Raw genomic sequence first — 7,152 nt, 5'->3', positions numbered from 1 at the left:
CACCTGAAAGCATCCACACATAATTCCACTTTAACAGTTGTTTCACAATATTTCTCTGATGTTACCAGATTGTGACCATCTGGAGGGTCACTCTTGTGCTACAGCGCAACAAAAATCAGACAAAAAACCCCAACAACCGCAGAACAATTGCGGTATAAAAAGGGTCCCAGTGGGAAGCTACAGGATGTACACTGATTGAAATGTTGGCAGGCACAAGCAATATTGAAACCTCATTCCCAGCATGTTTGCACTCCTGTCTCAGCAACATCTACACTGACTTGGTCATGTCACAGAATGGGAGAGGACAAGGGTCCCCAAAGACGTGCTCTACAGGCACCAGGCCAACTCTGCTTTACAAGGATGTCATCAAATGTGAAACGAAGGCTGGCAACATCAACCATTACATGGGAATTCCTTGCTGACAACCACAGAGTATGGAGACAGTCAGGTTGTGTATCCACAGTAGTGACCAGAGGGAAAATGACCAGTGAGAGGAGAGCAGGCAGAAGACCACAATGCACCTGGATGCCTTCATTTGCCCAACTGCAACAAAACATTTCTCACCCCCATCAGTCTCTACAGCCACAGCAGGTGCTGTAACTATCCATCAGTTTGACTTCAGCCCCAAAGGCGCACGCCTCCATTGTCTCCCAAGACAGACGGGTGCCAACAACCAGCATGAGCACTATCATGAATGGGCACCCAAATGGCACCCAAATGGGCACCCAAATGGCATTTTTTTGTGGGTAGGGCAACTTGTCCTACTTTTGTTGCACTACAGTGCAAAAGTGCCCTTCCTGAATGCAATAATGCAGCAAGGTTGGGGAAGCATCGCAGAACAACAAACAAAGTGGAATGATGTGTGTGGAGGATCTCGTCAAAATCCACCACTAAGGCACTATTATTGCTTCAATGGCATGTTGAGGAACCTCTAAAGCGTCCTCTGGGATACTACAGTGTACCTCCAACAAGGTGTCCCCCTGCTCGGTGTTTCCAATCCCCTCTTTCCCCTTCTTCCCAACTGCCGCTTCATAGACCTGGAAGGAGAGCTAAAAGTTTTCCGAGGGCGGGAGGCAGCCGAAGTCAAGAGCAGGGAACTTCACCAAGCTCTCCGGGAGGTCGAGCAACTGGTTGCCCGTGATCGGGGCCGGGCAAAGCCAAACAGAGGGCGAGAGAAGGGGTCCGAGGATATGCAAGAACCCAGGGCAGGAGGCGCGTGTGCCGGCAGAGCCGAGAGACGCGCCTGCTCCTCTGCACAGCGAGGGAACAATGCAGCGCGAGGAAGGGCAGGCACGGCGGCTGGGAGGGAAAGGGATGGCGGCAGGGGAGGGGGAGATAGGGAGGGGGCAGGGGCTGGGAGGTGGAGCCGCGGCTGGCTGGAGCTGGCGACTCCAGCTCTCCCGGCTGCGGCGGGCAAAGGGATCTCGGCACACGCAGCGAGGGAGCGCCGGGCGGCGGCTGCAGCGTCCCAGCTCGCCGCACTGCCGAGCGCCGGGGAAGCTCGGGCTGCAACTTGGGCGCCGCCTGCGAAGAGGCGCTGGCGCTGGCGCTGCCGCCGGTCTCTCGGCTCCTGGGAAAGTTACCTCAGCTGCTCTGAAGAAGCTGCCGACGCCGAGGAAGGCGAGCCAGCGCGCCTGGGCTGCCTCCCGCTGCTCCGAGGGTAAGCCCGGGACTCCCGCTTGGCCCCGCCTCGAGCGCCTCGGCTCCGCGTGGCGGCGGCGGCCGCGATTCGCTCCCCCCCCCCCTTCTCGCCCCGCCAAGCCGCGTGCCGAAAGCGCCCCCTTTAGAAGCCTCCACACGGCGGCAGGGCCGGTTTTGCCTCAGCTGCTGCTGCCCCGCCATTCAGCCTCCTCTCCAGCTCTGGGTCTTACGCCGCCCCTGAGGGGGTTGAAGAAGCCCTCATTTACATGCCCATAGAGTTCCGGTAGCTTTATTGCTCACCCCCAAATGGTGGTTTGGGTGCTCCTGTTCGCCTCAGCTAGTCTTAAACACTCACTCGACGCACTCACTCGGGGTTTTGGCTCTTTCAGGGTTCCCAAGCGTTAGGATGCGGATTCCTTCTCCATGAAACATCTTCAACTCCACACACAGACACATCTACACAGGGTCCCCCTTCGCCAGTGGACCATAGCATTCTGGTCACTGGGGGTGCTGTAGTCCTGGCTCTGAGGCTTTGGGCACCCTCTAAATACTGGGGTGCTTTCCCCTCACTTGGGGTCCCTTTATTGAAGAACCCCTCTTCCCCCTTCAAATGCCCTGCACTGCTGCTCTCCCCCAAGGGCTGCTTCCTCCTGCTTCCTTGATTCAGCTCCCTTCAGTGTCCCTGGATGCAGCGCATCTCTTGCGAAACTTCCCCAGATGTGAAGTTTGGTGCTGTGCCCTCCTAAGTCCTGCTTTGGGGGGGACAGCTTCTGCTCCTTTCAGCGCTCCCTTCTTTTTTGCTTATGTCCATCATGAGGGTGTTCATCCATCTTGAACTCATGCTGGTCTTCCTTGTACCTTCTTTAGTCCTGTTATTTATTTATTTTTAAAAAAGGGGTGGAGCGGGCTGTACAGTTCGTTCCATCCCATCCATCCCAACAGAATCAGGAGGATGTTTACAACCTGTGCTAGGTGGGAAGTGGAAACAGGTGAGAAATGTGCTACTGTCCTCCTTCCCAGACAGTGAGTGTTGGGGGTGGGGGGAAGCAACAGAATACTCTATTCCTTGTCCTTTTGCATAGAAGGGAAGCTTTTTGGGATGTTGAATTACTGGACCATGCTGGGTGTCTCTCTCTGCTTCGCCCCCCCCCAATTCAGGTGTACGTGCCTTCTTTCCAGTTAGCTTTCTGTCCCTGTGTTTGATGATAACAGAAAAGGTTTGTGCTGAAAGGTTTTAGGTAATCCAAGCCAAACTAAACTTGCAGATCATAGTAAAACATTTCCTCAAGACGACTATCTCAGTGGGTGATTGCCTGTCTCATCTCACTTTGCATTGCTTTCTTATTTTGCAAGAGAAGTAGCTGTATGCAGAGTTTTCTTATAGATTTACCAGGAGGATTTTGAACCCTTTGTTAATAAATATTCCTACTCTTAGTTCTGGCCACACTGTAACTTGGAAAATGTCCAATGATCCAGGCTGCTCAGTTGCCTAAATATCTGATACAAGTCATGTATCAAATGTGTTGTTTATCTTTTGCTAATATGCAAGAAATAACTAAAAAGAAAACTGATCTGTGCAGCAACCAAACCATTGTTTTAGCAAAGTATCCAGCTGACACTGCCTTATTTTAGAAAAATGTTATTCCAGTGCGATACATTTGTTTAAAGCTGGAATTTTTATTATCAGCTGTAGTTCACAAAACATTTCCTCTTTCTTTTAGCATATTGATTGTTCTCCTTTTAACTCTTGGAATCTGTTCTGATTCCACTGTATGTCACTGCATTTGTCATGATATCGCAATATTCTGAAACTATTATTCTTGGCACCTGCCACTGAGGTTAGAGGAACAGGCAAAGGTTAAACATCTGGAAAAATCCATTATAAGACTTGAGCAGTTTCTTCCTTGGGGGGTGTGTGTGTGTATTGTATATCTTGCCTGAGAGCTTATTCAATTATGAAGAAACAGGTTTGGCTGAACCACTTCGGGCTGCAGGTGTCTATAAGTTTGAATGATCCCATATATGAAAAAGAGACTGTACACATGCCAAGGTTGGAATGCTGGAGAAAAGGAAGTTAGCCTAGCTTTCTCCCTTGCGGAATAGCTTCCAATGTATGAGGAAGATTGTTTAAAATTAAAATAGGAGAGTACTGACACCTTTTAATCTTTCCAAGTGGTACAGTCCAGGAAGGGCATCACTGTTATGTGCTACTAGGTAATGGTTGCAGAATTATTGAAACATTGTACTTTGGGAAAGATGTTCATTTTCCATCCTTAGAGATTTTTAAAAGCTATGTTGGACTGACATCTCTCTGGGAGGTTGTCAGTTCTAGGGTACTTTGCCATCTGATGGTATTTCTCACTTGACAACTTATGGAAACGTATTAATATGTGATTCTGCTTTATAATACATTATTTTCTTGCTAGACTGAACATGTTTCATCATATGGCAAATGGCTTTGAAATGAATGGGCATTGATACAGACTTAGATGACTTTTAAATGCCTTCCTGCATATTTATAAACTTATCAATCCTGTGCACACACAGCACTTAATAATGATTAATGCTAACTATAGTTGATGTTGCTATAACTACAGATGAAACTATGGTTTTGCATGCAGAGTTTAACCATTCCCTCAGTAGGGACATATAGGGCGAAATCTACTTCACACCTTGCAAGCAGAGAAGCTGGAGAGAAAAACTGTCTTAACTATGGTTTGCTTGATGCAGATGTAATCCTTAACTATATGTAAACCTTAGTTTGGAAACCTATGTAAAACTAGGGTTTCACATCCTGTTTGCAGCTGCCCAGTCTAGACAAAATGGGAAATCATGGGTTCCCACTATAAATGAGCTTTGGCAAACACTGGGCTTTTACACTGTCCCCCACCTCTCTTTTGTGCATCAGAGGAGACTGTAAGCTTCATTTTCTAATTCTAAAGTAACTACAGTCATGTGTAAAGTCCAGATGTGGAGAATTGTTATTTTTTTGAAATTCTAATTAGTGAGAACAAGCATGAAACCATGGTTTGATCTTGGCTTGTTCTTGCTAACTATAATTTAATGTATACTTTATAAACTAGGAGTGGGCAAATCATTCATATTTTTTCTTTCACAGATTGCATTCCCTTGGGTATAATCTGTCAGAGGCCAGTGGCAAGTGGGGGCAGAACCAAAAATGGCAAGGCCATCCACCCTTCCCTCCCTCCCTTTCTTCTCCCTCCCTCCCTTCTTCCTCATCCAGCTGCCTGCCAGAGGAAGGGCAGTTCACTCTTATCACAGTACCAAACTCATCGGTTGCTGGGGGTTCCCCCCCCCACCTTCCATTGCTCCAGGCATCATGGCTTCCGTCCTTCCTGGTTTTCTCCTCCCATTCTCTTTTTCTCCCTCCTATGAAGTTCGCACAAGGACCACTTGTGGTTCTTGAGCTGCAGGTTTTCCACCCCTGCTTTAAAGAAACGACAGCCCCCCCAAAAAATTTAGATGTTATGCAAAGCTCTGGTAAAAGCTACTGATCTTGATTAAGTGTGCAAATGAGCAGAGGGCAGAGGAGCATAAAAGCCCACAGCTCATTCATATAGAGTTGTTGCAGTAATCAGGTCCTAATTGGTCCCAAGATAGTCACATGATGGTTGTGGGATTGGCTTGGGATCTGACAGATCCTGGGGTGGCTTGGCCCCTCTCCACACTATTTTTTCAGGGCTTATTGCTGGTTGCTACCTGTGGAGAGCAGCTGACAGCATCACTTTCTCCCTCCTCTTTGGTGGGCAGAAGGGGGAGCTCAGTGTCAACAGAGGGCAATAGGGCTGGGTAGAGAAACATCACAGCTCAGTCCAAGCCTGCTACACACACCCCAGAGCAGTGCAAAGTGGAGGGATTGGATTGTGTCCCTATGGATGAAAGCAAGCTTGCATTGCTATAAATAATAACTTTCAAATCTTTCTGCTGGAAACTGTACATTTTGCTGTAAAGATCTACTTTCTCCTTGGATTTCCTCAGAGTGCTTGTGCGTCCTTGATGATTATTCAAAATTTTGATGGTCCCTAGAAGGCAGTTAATATTTTAGTATTTATTGCAGCTAAAGTGTTGTTTATGTTGTACATTGCTGATGTACTATGCAACAGAATTACTTGAAAATAGAAAAGCTATTTAATAGAAATGAAATGGGTGATTTGTGTACTGAACAGCACAATTACTATAAAATGAAACAGCTATTTAACAGAAATGAAATGGGTGAGGGGGAGGAGAAATCCTGATTTTCTAAGATGATGTACTGTAAGACTTTTAATTTTGGTGGAATGTTTCTAGTTCGCAGAAAATTCAAGCCAGGGCTGAATGTTAATGCCTGTATTTTCCACTTGAGGGGGAATAATTTATTGTCAAATGATTTCTGGCATTTCTAACAGATTTAATGAAGGACACAGGATGTGGATAAATAATGGAGTGCTACTGCATTTGGTAAAGGGGGTGGTGAACCTGTGGTCCTCCAGATGCTGTCCAACACCCAACTCCTGTGTGCCTCACACAGTGTAGTCGGTAGTAAAGGATGAAGGGAGTTGCAGGTGTGACATGTCCTTCTGGCCACCTAAGAAAGAGGTGTGAATGGGAAATGCATCCAGTTTCTTGATCTGCCTTTTATTACCACCGAGTTTTCCTGCCATTAGCTTCACTGCCCATCATTCCACCAACCCCAGTGGGCACCAGTCCTCCACTTGCATGAGCCTCTTCAATTGATACTAGGTGATACACAATGAAGGAACTAGAACAGGAGGAAACATCTCTTGGTATATTCGCACACTCTCACATGCAGTGGCTATATGTCAGTTTGCTTGGGGGATTGCTTTGAGGGTGTCTGTGGGCAGAAGAGGAGGATTCTGCAAAGTAGCAGGGTAATAAGAGTCTTTGGTTTGTTACAAGGTCACTTGGCTCTATACAGCCAATATCATTCCATATATCGACTGATGCAGTGATGTATGATATTCCTGAATTTCAGGTGAGGCATTCAAACCTCATGAGTCATATCATCATGCCATGTTTGGAGTGACAATTCTCTGTAAAGCATGGCATAAGCATATTGCTCCATTTGAGGGAAGAATTTTAAACAGAACATAGCTCACAACAATTATAGATTGGGGGGGGGGGGCACCAAAATAATCTGGAGAAAGGTCATTGGGAGGGAATTAAAATGTTTCAGTTAAGGGTATAAATTCAAATATGGCAGCTGAAGACCTCCTATGTCCCACTCATTTTGTCATTATTGTATTTTTAAATGCCACGAGTAAAATGTAACTTTTTAAAGAGCATACAAGGGCTGGTTCTAAGACCCTCCTGTTTTTCTCTGCCTCTCTTACAACGTCTTTATCCCAGGATGATATCATGTTTGGCTTGTTGCTTAGTGTTACAGTTTTTGGGCTACGGAGAAGAGATGGTGGGGGGGAATAATTGAGGCATGCTTATGAAACTGCTGATCAGTCCTAAACTTCCTGCCAAGTTCTATATCTGTATATGTTT

General features: G+C 46.6%; 1 protein-coding gene across 3 annotated transcripts in view; it reads left to right on the top strand.

Annotated features, from left to right (window-relative positions):
• The first annotated feature begins 723 nt into the window (after window positions 1–723).
• The window catches only part of TSPAN18 (tetraspanin 18), a 169,880-nt gene continuing 163,451 nt past the window's right edge, over window positions 724–7,152 (top strand). For 2 of the 3 annotated variants that reach the window (XM_081836309.1, XM_081836308.1), the window contains exon 1: window positions 1,339–1,660. The gene's annotated coding sequence lies outside the window, so the exon portion shown is untranslated. Of the gene's footprint in view, window positions 1,661–7,152 lie in introns of all 3 variants that reach the window. The other variant, XM_081836311.1, reaches the window with a different exon arrangement.

This window comes from Podarcis erhardii, assembly GCF_964252035.2.
Source record: "Podarcis erhardii genome assembly, chromosome: 1".
Taxonomy (NCBI): domain Eukaryota; kingdom Metazoa; phylum Chordata; class Lepidosauria; order Squamata; family Lacertidae; genus Podarcis; species Podarcis erhardii.
Note: the sequence above shows the minus strand (reverse complement) of the source record. Positions and strands in the feature narration are given on the sequence as shown.